The sequence below is a fragment of the Callithrix jacchus genome, chromosome 9 (assembly GCF_049354715.1).
Source record: "Callithrix jacchus isolate 240 chromosome 9, calJac240_pri, whole genome shotgun sequence".
Taxonomy (NCBI): Eukaryota; Metazoa; Chordata; class Mammalia; order Primates; family Cebidae; genus Callithrix; species Callithrix jacchus.
The window spans coordinates 18,486,404-18,504,700 of record NC_133510.1 but is presented as its reverse complement, the minus strand read 5'-3'; positions in this window follow the sequence as shown (position 1 = coordinate 18,504,700).

The window sequence follows — 18,297 nt, the reverse complement described above, 5'->3', positions numbered from 1 at the left end:
TCCAATTCTTTCTTTTCATATCTCACCCAAAAAAATACTCCACTCTGAATGTCTTGCATTTTTCTTCTTATCAATTAACTATTTACAATACCGAACATTCACAAGTCACATTTTTTGCTGAGGAAAAGGCAGAAAAAAATGCATTGCCCATACCCCCAATAAATTTGTTATCTTTATTGAGGAGACAAAATGTGTGAATGGAAAATGACAGCTTCCAAAAGAAGGCAAGTGATCAGTGCAATCGAATGTGTTCAAGAAGGCTTTTGGGGCGGGAGACAGGTGGTGCCTCATAGCATGACCAGCTGGAGCTTCTTTGCAGAAGCAGTGTCTCCCAAGGGCCGGCGGAGGGGAAGAGAAGGGTGCAATTTACGAGGAAGGGAAGGCAAGAGCAAAGATGCAGATGTGGGAAGCACAAGCCCTTTACGAGGAAGGGAAGGCCAGAGCAAAGATACAGACGTGGGAAGCACAAGCCCTTTCCGGGGACAATGAATAGGTCAGTCATGGAAGCGCACTCGAGTGGAGACGCAAATGAGCAGTGAAAGGACAAAACCGGGCAGGAGGGAGATGGAAGACCAAGCAAGGAACTGTGAAAACCCTGCACACTCAGCAATCTGCCCTTGAACAATCAAGTGTTATCAATAGGATACCAATTGCTGTTAGTCTCAGAAGGAAAAATAAAAGCCAATTTGCAGACAGTTTTCAGGTGATAGTAAAAGAAGGTAAGTTCCCAAAGACAGTCATCACCCAGCCCATGGTAATGGATTATTTGTTTTAAATCTTTATCTACATATCATGCTTTCTGCCTTTCAAAAGCATTATGCATTATTGCTTAATCCTCAAATAAACAATAATGGTAGGGGAAGAAAGCATTTATTATTCTCACATTCTAAGAACACTGAGTAGGAAGGGGTGATAGGCCTATGACCCTTCTGAGTTTTTACAGGCATTGTGGACACAGCCATCATACACTGGCCCCTGACTCCTAGTTCATTATTTTTCCTTTGTACCCCACTGCCTTAAATTGCTTCTAATTCATATTCACACATTTGGAATTCAGAGTCCATTGTCAGCGACTCTGGGATTTTCTGTTTAAATACCACATTCTAAGAAACACAGTAATTACAGTAGGAGGAAAGTGGGTTATTCAGAACATTCTGGTTTCGAGAAGGATAGCTGAACATTAAGAAAGATTGGTCAGCTTGTCTTGCTTGATTTTTCATGCTTAGGAGACAAATCTGTTTATTTGGGCTAGTTTGGTTTCTATTCTGCCGGAAAACAACGGGATGGATGGTTTGACATCCCAGGGGCTTTGTGAGCTGCAGTGATTCTGTGATTCTTTCCCCTAACAATTGGCTTGGATGACATTGTCAGGAGTCCAAATCTTATTGAAAGTGCATCAGAGAGGAATGCAACTGGATGTAAGCAATGTGTATATGTAGAATAACAATGTAAATATTTTATCAACTGCAGCACAACAGAATTAAATACTTTTGCTTGGACAAATGAATCTCATCTTCAAAGCCATTGCAAAGAAGCTTATATATCAGACACAATAATTTTGCAAATAGCAGAACACTTTGTGCTTCCCCAGAAACTCTACATTTCTCTAAAATCTTAGCGCATACTCAGCACTGCTGGAAACAGATTTACCTATTGTTGTTGGAAAGAAATCTCTCTTGGCAGCCTGATAGAACATACAACTCACCTATTTCAGCAATTAATCGATTCAGTCATATGCTTTTGTTTCTTCTGAGCTGTTAAGCCTCCACCCTGCCTTGACTCTCTGAGCAGTGTACAGCTACTTATTCAAGTCAGAGCCGTGACCCACTTGACTATAACCCATTTCCCGAAGGTCTCTCCCTCTGACCAGTGCCAATACTTATCCTTTACGGTTCACTTTCCAGCCCTCCCCGAAGACTCTGACCCACTGTGCTCTCAGATCTCTGATGTCAGAAGGGTCTCAGACCAGGAACGACCAGTAAGTTACGACAGGCCACCTCGACTCTGAATCCTCATGTTCTATAGCCTTCCCAGTCTCTCCTTCCCAAGAACAGGGTCCAGTGACCCTGTTCTCACTTCCAGACTTTTAATCATTTCTGAAAAGGTTTTGTATCCAATCCCTCATTCTCAGAAAACACCCTTTCTTTCTACTTTACAGAGAAAACCAGAATCCACTAAAGGGGAACTCCCACACTTCATTTATATCCAGCAAACACCTGCCCCCAGCTATGAACTGTGTCTTTTCTTCTCTAAGGCCCGTGCTTCCACCTTCTCAGGAAGCTTCACCACAGATTACCAGCAGATTCTCTCCCTTGTACTTTCAAATTCCCTCTTAAGTGTATCCTTCTGGAAGGCTTTTCCCCTACCATTTTGTGAAAATGCCTGTCTTGAAATGGAAAGAACATGTATCTGCATGACACAAATGTACACATAGCTGTGGGTAACGTAGACACGTACCTATGTCTATAGTTGATAACTGCTGATATATCTTCCAACACACCTGTGGGCCGGCGTTGACAAAACTTGGTTAAATATTGAAAATATATAAATTAATATTTATAAAACAAACAGGTTTAAGGCATAAAAAATTCAGTAAACAATACTGCACCGATCTTCAGGTTAATAAATAAAACATTGCCACCACCTTTTAAACCCCCAGGGGTCTCTGTGTCTCAACTCCTTCCCTGTCCCCTGACCAGAGCCTGTCATTTCATTCCCTTCCTTTTAAGTCTAGTTTTGCAGCATTTGTTTTCCAGTCTCACATAGCAGACTGTGTAATTTTGGGGACTTCTGAATGCACAGTTTGAACATCCCTAATCCAAAAATCTGAAATCTCAAATCTAAAATGCTCCAAAATCTGACACTTTTTGAACACCAACATGACATCATAAGTGGACAATTCCACACATAAATATTTAACACAAACTTTGTTTTATGCACAAAATTATTTAAAATATTGTATAAAGATACTTTCAGACTATGTGTATACAGTATATATAAAATATGAATCAATTTTGTTTTAGACTTGGGTCTCGACCCCAGAACATCTCATTATGTATATGCAAATATTCCAAAATTCAAAAAAATCCAAAATCTGAAACAGTTCTGGCCCCAAACATTTTAGATAGGGATACTCAATCTGTAATAGAATATTCCAAGCAGAATATGTATTGTTTTATCATGTTGTTTATTTTTTTTTAATTATTATATTTATTGCATATGTTTTTTTATTGCATTTTAGGTTTTGTGGTACATGTGCAGAACATGGAAGATAGTTGCATAGATACACACGTGGCAGTGAGATTTGCTGTCTTCCTCCCCTTCACCCACATCTGACATTTCTCCCCATGCTATCCCTCCCCAGCTCCCCCCTCCACTGTCCCTCCCCTATTCCCCCCAATAGACCCCAGTGTGTAGTGCTCCCCTCCCTGTGTCCATGTGTTCTCATTGTTCATCACCCACCTATGAGTGAGAATATGCGGTATTTCATTTCCTGTTCTTGTGTCAGTTTGCTGAGAAGGATGTTCTCCAGATTCATCCATGTCCCTACAAAGGACACGAACTCATCATTTCTGATTGCCGCATAATATTCCATGGTATATATGTGCCACATTTTCCCAGTCCAGTCTATCATAAATGGGCATTTGGGTTGGTTCCAGGTCTTTGCTATTGTAAACAGTGCTGCAATGAACACTCGTGTGCATGTGTCCTTATAGTAGAACGATTTATAGTCCTTTGGGTATATACCCAGTAATGGGATTGCTGGGTCAAATGGAATTTCTATTTCTAAGGCCTTGAGGAATCGCCACACTGTCTTCCACAATGGTTGAACTAATTTACACTCCCACCAGCAGTGTAAAAGTGTTCCTATTTCTCCATATCCTCTCCAGCATCTGTTGTCTCCAGATTTTTTAATGATCACCATTCTAACTAGTGTGAGATGGTATCTCAATGTGGTTTTGATTTGCATCTCTCTGATGACCAGTGATGATGAGCATTTTTTCATATGTTTGTTGGCCTCATGTATGTCTTCTTTTGTAAAGTGTCTGTTCATATCCTTTGCCTATTTTTGAATGGGCTTGTTTGTTTTTTTCTTGTAAATCTGTTTGAGCTCTTTGTAAATTCTGGATATCAGCCCTTTGTCAGATGGGTAAACTCCAAAAATTTTTCCCATTCCATTGGTTGCCGATTCACTCTAGTGACTGTTTCTTTTGCCGTGCAGAAGCCGTGGAGTTTGATTAGGTCCCATTTGTCTATTTTGGCTTTTGTTGACAATGCTTTTGGTGTTTTGTTCATGAAGTCCTTGCCTACTCCTATATCCTGAATGGTTTTGCCTAAATTTTCTTCTAGGGTTTTTATGGTGCCAGGTCTTATGTTTAAGTCTTTAATCCATCTGGAGTTAATTTTAGTGTAAGGTGTCAGGAAGGGGTCCAGTTTCTGCTTTCTGCACATGGCTAGCCAGTTTTCCCAACACCATTTATTAAACAGGGAATCCTTTCCCCATTGCTTGTTTTTGTCAGGTTTATCAAAGATTGTATGGTTGTAGATATGTTGAGTTGCCTCCGATGCCTCTGTTCTGTTCCATTGGTCTATATCTCTGTTTTGGTATCAGTACCATCCTGTTTTGATTACTATAGCCTTGCAGTATAGTTTGAAGTCCAGTAGCGTGATGCCTCCTGCTGCGTTCTTTTTGCTTAGAATTGACTTGGCTATGTGGGCTCTCTTTTGGTTCCATATGAAGTTCAAGGTGGTTTTTTCCAGTTCTGTGAAGAAAGTCAATGGTAGCTTGATGGGGATAGCGTTGAGTCTGTAAATTACTTTGGGCAGTATGGCCATTTTCACGGTACTGATTCTTCCTAACCATGAACATGGAATGTTTCTCCATCTGTTTGTGTCCTCTCTTATATCATTGAGCAGTGGTTTCTAGTTCTCCTTGAAGAGGTCCCTTATGTTCCATGTGAGTTGTATTCCTAGGTATTTTATTCTCTTTGTAGCAATTGTGAATGGCAGTTCGTTCTTAATTTGGCTCTCTTTAAGTCTGTTATTGGTGTATAGGAATGCTTGTGATTTTTGCATATGGATTTTATATCCTGAGACTTTGCTGAAGTTGCTTACCAGTTTCAGGAGTTTTTGGGCTGAGGCGATGGGGTCTTCAAGATATACTATCATATCGTCTGCAAATAGAGACAATTTGGCTTCCTCCTTTCCTATTTGAATACCCTTTATTTCTTTTTCTTGCCTGATTGCTCTGGCTAGAACTTCCAGTACTATATTGAATAGGAGTGGTGAGAGAGGGCATCCTTGTCTAGTGCCAGATTTCAAAGGGAATGCTTCCAGTTTTTGCCCATTCAGTATGATATTGGCTGTTGGTTTGTTGTAAATAGCTTTTAACATTTTGAGATATGTTCCATCAATACCAAGTTTATTGAGGGTTTTTAGCATAAAGGGCTGTTGAATTTTGTCAAAGGCCTTCTCTGCGTCAATTGAGATAATCATGTGGTTTTTGTTTTTGGTTCTGTTTATGTGGTGAATTACATTTATAGACTTGTGTATGTTGAACCAGCCTTGCATCCCCGGGATGAATCCTACTTGATCATAGTGGGTAAGCTTTTTGATGTGCTGTTGCAAATGGCTTGCCAGTATTTTATTGAAGATTTTTGCATCTATGTTCATCATGGATATTGGCCTGAAGTTTTCTTTTCTTGTTGAGTCTCTGCTGGGTTTTGGTATCAGGATGATGTTGGTCTCATAAAATGATTTGGGAAGGATTCCCTCTTTTTGGATTATTTGGAATAGTTTCAGAAGGAATGGTAACAGTTCCTCTTTGTGCATCTGGTAGAATTTGGCTGTGAACCCATCTGGTCCTGTGCTTTTTTTGTGTGGTAGGCTCTTAATTGCTGCCTCAACTTCAGACCTTGTTATTGGTCTATTCATAGTTTGGACTTCCTCCTGGTTTAGGCTTGGGAGGACACAAGTGTCCAGGAATTTATCCATTTCTTCCAGGTTTACTAGTTTATGTGCACAGAGTTGTTTGTAATATTCTCTGATGATGGTTTGAATTTCTGTGGGATCTGTGGTGATTTCCCCTTTATCATTTTTTATTGCATTTATTTGGTTATTCTCTCTTTTCTGTTTTATCAGTCTGGCTAGCGGTCTGTCTATTTTGTTGATCTTTTCAAAAAACCAGCTCTTGGGTTTATTGATTTCTTGAAGGGTTTTTCATGTCTCTATCTCCTTCAGTTCTGCTCTGATCTTAGTTATTTCTTGTCTTCTGCTAGGTTTTGAGTTTTTTTGATCTTGCTCCTCCAGCTCTTTCAATTTTGATGTTAGGGTGTCAATTTTGGATCTCTCCACTCTTCTCATATGAGCACTTATTGCTGTATATTTTCCTCTAAAGACTGCTTTAAATGTGTCCCAGAGATTCTGGTATGTTGTGTCTTTGTTCTCGTTGGTTTCGAAGAACTTCTTTATTTCTGCCTTCATTTCATTGTTTATCCAGTCAACATTCAAGAGCCAGTTGTTCAGTTTCCATGAAGCTGTGTCTGAGTTAGTTTTTGAATTCTGAGTTCTAACTTGATTGCTCTATGGTCTGAGAGACTGTTATGATTTTAGTTGTTTTGCACTTGCTGAGGAGTGCTTTACTTCCAATTATGTGGTCAATTTTTGAGTAGGTGTGATGTGGTGCTGAGAAGAATGTATATTCTGTGGATTTGGGGTGGAGAGTTCTGTAAATGTCTATCAGGTTTGCTTGTTCCAGGTCTGAGTTCAAGTCCTGGATATCCTTGTTAATTTTCTGTCTGGTCAATCTGTCTAATATTGACAGTGGAGTGTTAAAGTCTCCCACTATTATTGTGTGGGAGTCTAAGACTCTTTGTAAGTCATTAAGAACTTGCCTTATATATCTGGGTGCTCCTGTATTGGGTCCATATATATTTAGGATCGTTAGCTCTTCTTGTTGTATCGATTCTTTTACCATTATGTCTCTTTTGATCTCTTTGTCTCTTTTGATCTTTGTTGCTTTAAGGTCTATTTTATCAGAGACGAGAATTGCAACTCTCTCTCTTTTTTGCTCTCCATTTGCTTGGTAAATCTTCCTCCATCCCTTTATTTTGAGCCTTTGTGTATCCTTGCATGTGAGATGGGTTTCCTGGATACCGCACACCAATGGGTTTTGGCTTTTTATCCAATTTGCCAGTCTGTGTCTTTTGATTGGTGCATTTAGCCCATTTACATTTAGGGTTAGTATTGTTATGTGTGAATTTGACACTGCCATTTTGATGCCAGCTAACTGTTTTGCCCGTTAGTTGATGCATTTTCTTCATTTTGTTGATGCAGATTCTTCATTTTGTTGATGCTCTTTAGCATTTGGTATGTTTTTGGAATGGCTGGTACTGGTTGTTCCTTTCTATGTGTAGTGCCTCTTTCAGGAACTCTTGTAAAGGAGGCCTGGTGGTGACAAAATCTCTGAGTACTTGCTTGTTCACAAAGGATTTTATTTTTCCTTCACTTATGAAGCTCAGTTTGGCTGGATATGAAATTCGGGGTTGAAAGTTCTTTTCTTTAAGGATGTTGAATATTGGCCCCCACTCTCTTCTGGCTTGTAGGGTTTCTGCTGAGAGATCTGCTGTGAGTCTGATGGGCTTCCCTTTGTGAGTGACCTGACCTTTCTCTGTGGCTGCCCTTAGTATTTTCTTCTTCATTTCAACCCTGGTGAATCTGACGATTATGTGCCTTGGGGTTGCTCTTCTTGCGGAATATCTTTGTGGTGTTCTCTGTATTTCCTGGACTTGAATATTGGCCTGCCTTGTTAGGTTGGGGAAATTGTCCTGGATAATATCCTGAAGAGTATTTTCCAGCTTGGATTCATTCTCTTCATCACATTCAGGTACACCTATCAAACATAGATTAGGTCTCTTCACATAGTCCCACATTTCTTGGAGACTTTGTTCATTCCTTTTTGCACTTTTTTTCTCTAATCTTGACTTTTCATTTTATTTCATTGAGTTGATCTTCGACTTCTGATATCCTTTCTTCTGCTTGGTCAATTCAGCTGTTGAAACTTGTGCATATTCCTCTCTAAGTTGTCCATTCTTGTTATCATTTCCTCAAATCCTTTTTCAAGGTTCTTAGTTTCTGTCTTTCTTTCTTTCTTTCTTTCTTTTTTTTTTTTTTCTTTTTGAGAAGGAGTTTCGCTTTCCTTACCCAGGCTGGAGTGCAATGGCACGATCTCGGCTCACCGCAACCTCCGCCTCCTGGGTTCAGGCAATTCTCCTGCCTCAGCCTCCTGAGTAGCTGGGATTACAGGCATGCACCACCATGCCCAGCTAATTTTTTGTGTGTTTAGTAGAGACAGGGTTTCACCGTGTTGACCAGGATGGTCTCCATCTCTTGACCTCATGATCCACCCACCTCAGCCTGTCAAAGTGCTGGGATTACAGGAGTGAGCAGTTCTTAGTTTCTTTGCATTGAGTTAGAACATGTTCTTTTAGCTCATGGAAGTTTCTCATTACCCACCTTCTGAAGTCTGATTCTGTCATTTCATCATACTCATTCTCCATCCAGCTTTGTTCCCTTGCTGGCGAGGAGTTGTGGTCACTTGTAGGAGGCGAGGTGTTCTGGTTTCGGGTGTTTTCCTCCTTTTTATGCTGGTTTCTTCCCATTTTTGTGGATTTATCCACCTGTTGTCTGAGTAGTTGCTGATTTTCGATTGGGTCTCTGAGTGGACGTCCAGATTGTTGATGATGAAGTATTTCTGTTTCTTAGTTTTCCTTCTAACAGTCTGGCCCCTCTGCTGTAGGACTGCTGAGGTCCACTCCAGGCCCTGCTTGCCTGGGGTACATACAACTGCAGCAGCTGTGGAACCGTGAGGGTTGCTACCAGTTTTTTCTTCTGCTATCTTTGTCCCTGAATGATGCCCGCCAAATGTCAGTCTGATCAGTCCTTTGTAAGTTGACTCTTTGGATATATGGGGGTCAGGGAGCTGCTTGAGGAGACTGTCTGTACTTTATACTTGAGGAGACAGTCTGTACTTCATAGGAGCTCAAGTGCTGAGCTGTGAGCTCTGTTGTTCATTCAGGGCTGCTAGGCAGGTTTGTTTAAGTCTGCTGCAGCAGAACTCATAAAGCCCCTTTTTTTCCTCAGGTGCTCTGTCCTGTGGAGTTAAGGCTTTATTTATGAGTATCCATTGCACTGTCCTGCCCAGCAAGGAGACAGTCTAATCACTGCCTGCCTGTAGTGGCTATGCTGAGCTGCCATGGGCTCTGCCCTGCTGCCGTGGGCTCCGCCCTGCTGTCATGGGCTCTGCCTTGCTGCCCTGGGGAATTCCCTGTAGTCGTGTTTATATGCGTGTGGTTAGAGCTGCCGTGGTGATGGTGGCCCGCCTCTGTAGTGGCAGACTCTCTCTGTTATGGTGGGTTGCCTCGGCAACAGCAGGCTGCATCAGCAATGGCAGAGAACCTCCATAGGGGTCAAGTGCCTCGGTAATGGCGGACCCCCCTCCCCAACCGAGCTGCATCATCCTGGGTTCAGCTGTGCTTGCCGTGAAACTCTCAACCCCGAGCATTTCCAATTGCTGTTTTGTTTGTTTTTGTGAGGGTGGGACCCACTGAGCCTGATCACCTGGCTCCCTGCCTCAAAGCCCCCTTTTTTTTTTTTTTGAGTTGAACGGTTGACTCTCTCCCAGGTGTTCCAGTCACCTGCTGATAGGGCACCGGGGTCTGTGTGATTTCCTGTGCAGTGACCCGCTGTGCCGGCTGGAACAACGTTGCTGCCTGGGAATCTCATGGCCTGGCTTTCTGTTTAAGTCCTGTTTAATCAGATGAATGTGCTAATCTGCCTTCCGAAATTTCCAATTGCCAGTTTAACAGGGCAACCAAACCAGTGTATTTTGTATGGAGTGCCACTGCACTGCAGCCCCAGCCCAAACAGCCACACCGGCCCAAACAGCTGCACTGGCAGCCCGTGGGGCTCCTACACCTGGGAATCTCCTGGTCTGTGGGCAATAAAGATCCGTCTGGAAATGCGGCGTCCACTCACCCTCTGCACTTTCACTGGGAGCTGCAATCCTGAGTTGGTCCTACAGCACCATCTTCTCCCCTATCTCCATGTTGTTTTTCCTAGTCAATTTTCTGTTCCTGGAATTCAGTCATGTATTATTGTTGTGTAATAATTCAGCTTATGAATATAGGCAATGTATTTATCCATTTCACTATTGATGTATATATGAGTTATTTTCAGTTTGTTTGTGACATCATTATAAATAGGGCTAGCATGTCGTCATGTACATGTGCAAGTGTTGCTTTAAGATCTATATCTAGAATGGAAGATTTGAGCCATCAGGAATAGAGATTACCTTAGTTTATAAGGTAATGGCAAATTATTTTCCCAAAATTATTGAATCTTACTCTCCCACAAGCAGAATATAAGACTTATAGATGTTTCACATATTCACCATCACTAGCTATTGTTCAAACATTTAAAACTTTGCCATTCTGATGGATATGAAACATCTCATCATATTATTTTTTGGGGAATTGTGGCAAAATATACATCTCCTAAAATTTGCTATTATAACCATTTTAAGTGTACCATTTAAGGACATTGAGCACATTCACACTGATGTGCAGCTGTCACAACCACTCAACTCTAGAATGCCTTTCATCTAGACAAACTGAAACCCTGTACCCATTATAACTCCCCACTCCTCTCTTCTCTCCAGTCCCTGGCAACCACCATTCATTCATTCTACTTTCCGTCTCTATGAATTTGCCTACTTTAAGTACCTCACAGAACTGAACTCATGGGATGTTTCATTTTGTGATAGGCTTATTTCCCTTAATGTACTGTCCTCAGGGTTCATCCATGTTGCAACATGTGTCAGAATTTCTTTCTTCTTCATGAGTAAATAAAATTTCATTGTATGGATATACCATATTTTGCTAATCTTGAGGGACAATGGTGTTGCTTCCATCCTATTGCTATTGTGAATAGTAAATAGCAATATGTAGTGCTGCTATAAACATAAGTGTACAAACATCTGTTTGAGATCCTACTTTTACTTTTTGGGAGAACATATCCAGAAGTGGAATTGCTGGATTATAAGGTAATTCTGTTCTAAATTTTTTGAGGAACTGCCATATTGTTTTGCACATTCCCCTTATCATTTTACATTCTCACAATCAGTGCACAAGGATTCCAATTTATCCACATCCATGTCAGCACTTGCTTTTTTCTAGTTTTGTTTGTTTGTTTTTTGATACTAGCCATCCTATTGGGAATGAGGTGAAATATCTCATTGTATTTTAATTTTTATTTCCCTGACTTTCTGAAATTAAAAATCTTTTCATAATAACCATTTTCTATTGAACACCTGAAAGTCTTTTCCTATTTTTATGTTGAGTGGTCTCTTATATATTAATTTGTAACAGTTGTTTATATTGGCTTGGTGCAAAATCTATTGGGGTTTTGGTCATTACAAGTAATTAAAAGTAGTGGCAAAAGCCACAATTACTTTTGCACCAACCTAATATATGCTGGATATGAATTCTCTGTAAGTTCTATTGCTATAATATTTTCTTCCAGATTTTACTTTCTTTATACTATTTTTATGAACAGAAACTCTCAATTTTAAAATAGACAATGTAATGAATTTTTTTTTTACATTTTGCATTTCTTCTGAATTTTTTAAGAATCCTTTCCTACCCAAGGTGGAAAAAAAAGTATCTTAAATTTTATTTTAAACTCTTTTATAGTTTTCATTTTAACATTCGAAATGTGAAAATTCATCTACAAGGAATTTTGGTTTTGACATGACATAGGGACCCAGTTTCATTTTTAATGCAAAGGGTATCATATTATCCAAATAATGCTTTCATTGAAAGACTTTATTTTCCTTATTGAGCTACACTGTTAAGCTGCAGTATAAACATGGGTTTGGGTTTGTTTATGTGTTCTTTTTCCTGTATTACTGATTTATATTTTTGTGTACCTTACCAACTCTACACTATAATTTCTTAATTACTATAGTTTCACAGTCATTCTTAATCTTTTCTTCTTCAGAAATATTCTGGCTTTATTTGGCCTTTTTCTGATTCATATACATTGTGCCAAATTCCATCAAAATTAAAGAGACTGGGGCCATTATTTGCATTGAATGTAAAAATCAATTTTGAGAAGAGGTCTTCATTAGTGTCTTTCAATAAAAGTTTTATAATATTATCACAAAAGTCTTCTATGATTTTATTAGATTTATTTATAGCTACCTTATTTCATGCTATTTCAAATGACATGAAGTTTAAATATACAACTTCTAACTATTGCTAGGATAGAGAAATGCAATTAATTTTTTATGTTGATTTGCACTCAGCAAACTCATTACATTATCTAATTAATTCTAATAATATGTTTGTGGTTTCATTTGAGTTTTCTAGGTCAGAAATATGGCATCTGCAACTGATGATAAATTTATTCCTTCCTTTGAAATCTTTACACCTCATATTTCTTTCTCTTGACTTACTGTGCTATCTAGTATAATGACTAGAGGTGGTGGGCAGGATTGATTTCAACATTGCTTTATAAAGTATGATCTTTGCCTTAGGAAATTTGTATTATTTTGTATTTATTTTGATAGTGCTTATCAGATTAAGGAAGCTCTCTTCTAACATTATTTGCCTAATAGTTACTACCATTAATAGATGTTACATTTTATCACTTTTTGCATCTTTTAAAATAATTATAGTAGTTCCCTTATCTTAATTTGGGCTGCTGTAACAGAATAACATAGAATAGGTGGTTTAAACAACAAATATTTATTTCTTACAGCTCTGGAGACTAGAAGTTGATGTTCAAGACACTAGTAGAAGTGGTGTCTGACGAGGGCCCCTTTCTGAACGGCCCCCTTCTTGCTGTATCCTCACCTAGAGGCGGGACGGTGACAGAGGAAGAAGTGGTGTCTGACGAGGGCCCTCTTTCTGAATGGCCCCCTTCTTGCTGTATCCTCACCTAGAGGCGGGACGGTGACAGAGGAAGAAGTGGTGTCTGACGAGGGCCCCTTTCTGAACGGCCCCCTTCTTGCTGTATCCTCACCTAGAGGCGGGACGGTGACAGAGGAAGAAGTGGTGTCTGACGAGGGCCCTCTTTCTGAATGGCCCCCTTCTTGCTGTATCCTCACCTAGAGGAGGGACGGTGACAGAGGAAGTAAGCTCTCTTGTGTCTCTTCTTATAAAGGTACTAATCTTATCAGAAGGATACAATCCCCATGACCTAATTATCTCCTAAAGGCTCCATCTCCAAATACCCTCACACCGGGGACTAGGATTTCAACATATGAGTTGAGAAGGAGAGACACATTCTGTCCATAGCATCTCTCTTTGAATCTCTTAATATGGTGAATTTAATTTTCTCTATTATTAAACAGCACATCCATTCTTCAGTACAACCCCAATTTGCTGGTTTTGTGGTACTATTGTTAGAGTTTTTGTATCTATAGGAGATACGTGAGTGAAATTGGCCTGTGATTTTCCTTCCTTAAGATAGGTATCAAGGTTATGCTAGTTTCATAGTAAGAGTTAGGGAATCATTAGTTTTCTGTAAGGTATACTATAAATAGTTTAGTAAGATTGGAAATGTTTTACTAAATTTTTGTAGAATTCATTAACAAAGCCAACTAAGCCTGATTATTTCTTTATAAGAAAATTTTTATCTACTAATTTGGTTGACAACTTAAAGTAATAAGATTCATCAAGGCGGCTATATTTTTTTATTTGTTTTAGACCGCTATTATATATTTCCAAAGAAATCGGATTTTCAGATTTGTTGCATTGAAGTTGCTACTGGTGTCTTTTATTATATATTTAATTATGTGCACTTATAGTTATGTCTCCTTTATTTCCTTTATTCCAAATATTGTTTATTTGCACCTTCCCTTTGTTTTTATCATCAATTTTCCATGGGATTTGTCAATGTTATTAGACTTTTCAAAGAATCAATTTTATATTTATTAATCTACCCTACTATATATATCTTTTTATTTTATTAATTTCTGCTCTCCAATCCTTCTTGCAGCTTATACTACCCATTAGAGGTCATTTTTCTTCCTGAAGTGCATTGTTTAGTGCAGGTCTTCTGGCATTGAACTTACTGTTTTGTTTGAAAATGTCTTCGCTCCTTATTCTTGAATATATTCTTGCTATATATAGAACTCTAGGGTAACAGTTATTTTCTTTGGCTTCCGTTGTGTCTGCTGGGAAGTCTAATTTTAGTCTTATTGTTGCTTTTTTGAAGGTAATTTGTCTTTCTTCCTTTTAGTGCATTACCTTTGCCTTTAGGTTTCTGAAGTTTTCCTCTAATAAATCCAGGTGTCGTTTACTTTTATTTATTCATCTTGTGTAATTTATTAGGTATTTCGAATATGTGGACTTATGTCCTTCATGAGTGACTTTCTCTTCACATTTTGTCCTCATTCTCTCCCTGCTCCTTCTGGAACCATATCCTCTAGATTTCTTTACCTCTCTTCCATATTTTTCATCTTTTTGTTTCACTATGTTGTCCATTCAGAAAAGATAGTTGTCCATTCATAAAAATTATTGCTCCAAAAATTGATTCTTTAGAGAAGATATTTCTCAAAAGAGGAATGAAGACAAAGAAATGAAAGATAGATTAGAAAGTCACTGTTTTTAAAAGTGGCCTTATAATATATCTGTGGTTGACAGAAGTCAATAGAAAAGAAGAAAGAAGGAGTGAAGGAATGAACAAAGAAATAAATAATGAAACAAATTAAAATAGTATAACTAGATATATTTCTCTACCACTTTAAAGTCTAATCAAGATTTGTAGGCTTGAACCAAAAGCTATCAGTGACCTTAAGCCATCATTTAGTGCTGAAAGTGAATCCTCACGTCTCAATAAATGGACCCTATCATCTAGCAATGCTCTCCTGGTACTCTGACTAAATGCTTCTAACGTGCTTATGTAAAGCTTATTAAACATGCTTGCAAATCTAGAATATTGACCTAAATTATAACAATGGAATGCAAGCAAGATAGACGGAAGAATTTCCTGAAAGTAAGTATTGCTAAACCAGCAAATAAAAATATCTGGTGTTACATCCTTCACATACAGCATGTAAGATTTTCCATGATTGTATGATTCTCTGTGTCTCTCTCTCATCTCTGTATATGTATAATGCACTACGAAATCACACACACGAGCATGCATACACAGACGCACGGGTTCTTCTGCAGGAAAAATGAGAATGTGCAAGACATCTCTGGTACGTCATTCCAACCTAATGATTCTAGTAATCTAACTTTGGAAATCAATAGCTGAACCTCACTTTGGGTCAAAAGGAAATCTTGAGACTAAGAGACTATGAGATTGTTTTTAATACCTATAGGTAGTGGAGGAAACTCTTGACACTGTCATCAGCTCAAATTTCACTGTCACTAAGGCCACTCCTCTAAAATGGCATTTCAAGGGTCTTAAAATAAGCGTCTATTTGAACAAGTATCCAAAATCAGCAAGATTCCCAGAGCTCCTGGGGTCTCTGAGTTTACTTTGTGATAGTAACGTAGTGTCACCTTTGCATATTTTTGCTGGCATTTCCCTTTGGCAACCTCTTAATCCATCATGACTTGTGTCTGCAGTTGCTGGTAGACAGAGTTTTGGCTTTGATCGATGGGTTCTTTCTGCAAAGGGGCCATGGTTGGTCAAGGTGTTTTTCCATATCTGGAACGTATCTTTTTTTTTCTTGAGACCAGAAGACCTTACTATCAGAACATTAGAGTATCATCAGCTGGAAGCAGTGGCTCACACTTGTAGTCCCTGCACTTTGGGAGGCCACAGTGGGAGGACCCCTTGAGGCCTGACTTCAAGAACTGCCTGGACAAATAGCAGGACTATGTCTCTACCAAAAAACAAACAAACAAGATTTAAGTAGCTAGAAGTAGTGATGCATGCCTGTAGTCCTAGCTACTTTGGAGACTGAGGTGGGAAGATCACTTGAGCCCAAGAATTCAAGGCTTCAGTGAGCCACCTTGGTACCACGGCACTCCACTCTGGGCAACAGAGCAAGACCTTGTCTGAAAAAAAAAAAAAATTCTGTGTTACAAATAGGCTTTAAAAATCTTTGGGCAGGGGAAACTTTGCACAACCCTATAAAATCTGCATTCATCCCAGTACCTTGAGACCTGCTTTAGGATTTACAACACCTACTGTATTTGTGTCCCTGCCCCCCATCTCTCTCTTACCCAATCCGGCTGGCATATCAGAATTGGATTCATATTCCTGAAGTTCTGAGCAAATTTTTTCTTGATTAAGAATATCTCTGGGTAGAGAATAAAACAGTGGTTAACAGCCATGAGAGTAGGAGGGAGAAAATAAAGAGACCTGTATCTGAGAATATAAAGTAGCAGCACGTAGGGTGGACAAATCTAGAGGTCTAACGTACACATGAGAACCATAGGTAATAAAATTGTGCTGTATGAGGGATTTCTGCTACATAAGTAGCTTTTAGCTGCTCTTGACACAAAAAGGAGGTTGGAGTAACTCAGTGTGATGACAGATATGCTAATTTGCTTCACTATAGTAACCATTTTACTATCTATATGTAACTCATAACGTCATGGTGTACACCTTAAATATACACAATAACAGTATTTAAAAGAATACTTCTCAGTTATCTCCCACTTTTTAGGTTCTGTTTATTCATCTTATTTCCCACTTCTGCTGAGCCACCCCCACCCACTCCATCATTCAGGTGGGTCCCCTGACTCTGCCACTCTCACACCATCTGCTCCTTCACTTTCTTCCTTTGCTCCTGTACTCAGAAAGGGACAGGCACTGGCCAGTCCTTCCTTGATCCATCCTTCCTCTGCACTTCTCCTCCTACAAAGACCACTGTTGCTCTCCTTATCTCTGCTGGATTGCCTTGTCTAGTTTTTTGTTGTTGTTGTTTTCTTCTTCTTCTTTTTTTTTTTGAGACAGACTCTCACTCTGTTGCCCAGGCTGGAGTGCAGTGGTGCAATGTTAGCTCCCCACAACCCCCCTCCCAGGTTCAAGTGATTCTCCTGCCTCAGCCTCCTGAGTAGCCGGGATTACAGGCAGGCACCACATGCCCAGCTAATTTTTGTATTTCTAATAGAGACGGGTTTTCACTATGTTGGCCAGTCTCAAACTCCTGACCTTGTGATCCACCAGCCTCAGCTGCCCTAAGTGCTGGGATTACAGGTGTGAGCCACTGAGCCCGGCCTTACCTAGTTCTTAGTTATTCTTATCAGTGCCTGGCCAGCACTAGTCTGAAGAAGAATGAGGCAAATGCTGACAATTTCTTGCCTTCTTTTGTCTCATCCCCACTGCCATCCCCCTTCCTTATAATAATAACAACAACAACCACTATTAAATGTTTGAATTCTTTATTTTAATCCTTGCTATATCCCTTTTTACTAGACTCAGGAGAGTAAAGAAACTTTTCCACTCAGTTGCAGAGTCGAGATTCAAATCCAGGAATATCTGATCCCAAAACAATTCCACTTTACTACTTTCTGATGACCATCAATTATTACTCCCCTTATCCTTTCTCTTCTCCTTCTTTCCAATAACTCTTAGTAGGTGATTTGGTTATTTTAGATGAAACGTGGTGTAGAAGAAAAAGGCAGGCTTTGGAACCCTATAGCCCTGAATTGGAATTGCATCTTCAAGACTTACAAGAGAACCGGCTTTGGGGAAAATGACTTCACCTCCCGCCTTTCAGTTTTCTTTTCTTTTCTTTTCTTTTCTTTTCTTTTCTTTTCTTTTCTTTTCTTTTCTTTTCTTTTCTTTTCTTTTCTTTTGAGACAGAGTTTCGCTCTTGTTGCCCAGGCTGGAGTGCAGTGGTGCGATCTCGGCTCACCGCAACCTCCGCCTCCTGAGTTCAGGCAATTCTCCTGCCTCAGCCTCCTGAGTATCTGGGATTACAGGCACGTGCCACCATGCCCAGCTAATTTTTTGTATTTTTAGTAGAGACGGGGTTTCACCCTGTTGACCAGGATGGTCTCGATCTCTTGACCTCGTGATCCACCCACCTCAAAAGTGTTGAGTCGGTTTTCTTATCTCCTAAACTGAGGTCACCATGCCCTAGAACCCAGTGCAGGGCCTGGCATATTAAAAACATTCAACAAATACATGTTGATTAATTTCTCCCTCTTTCTTTCCCTTATTATTTTTGCCTTCTGTCTCTCATTTTCTCTTTTTAATTATTTGCTTTAATTCTAGCTCAGGTTGATCAAAATAGCAAATGCTATTGGGGACAGTTTGGGAAATTTG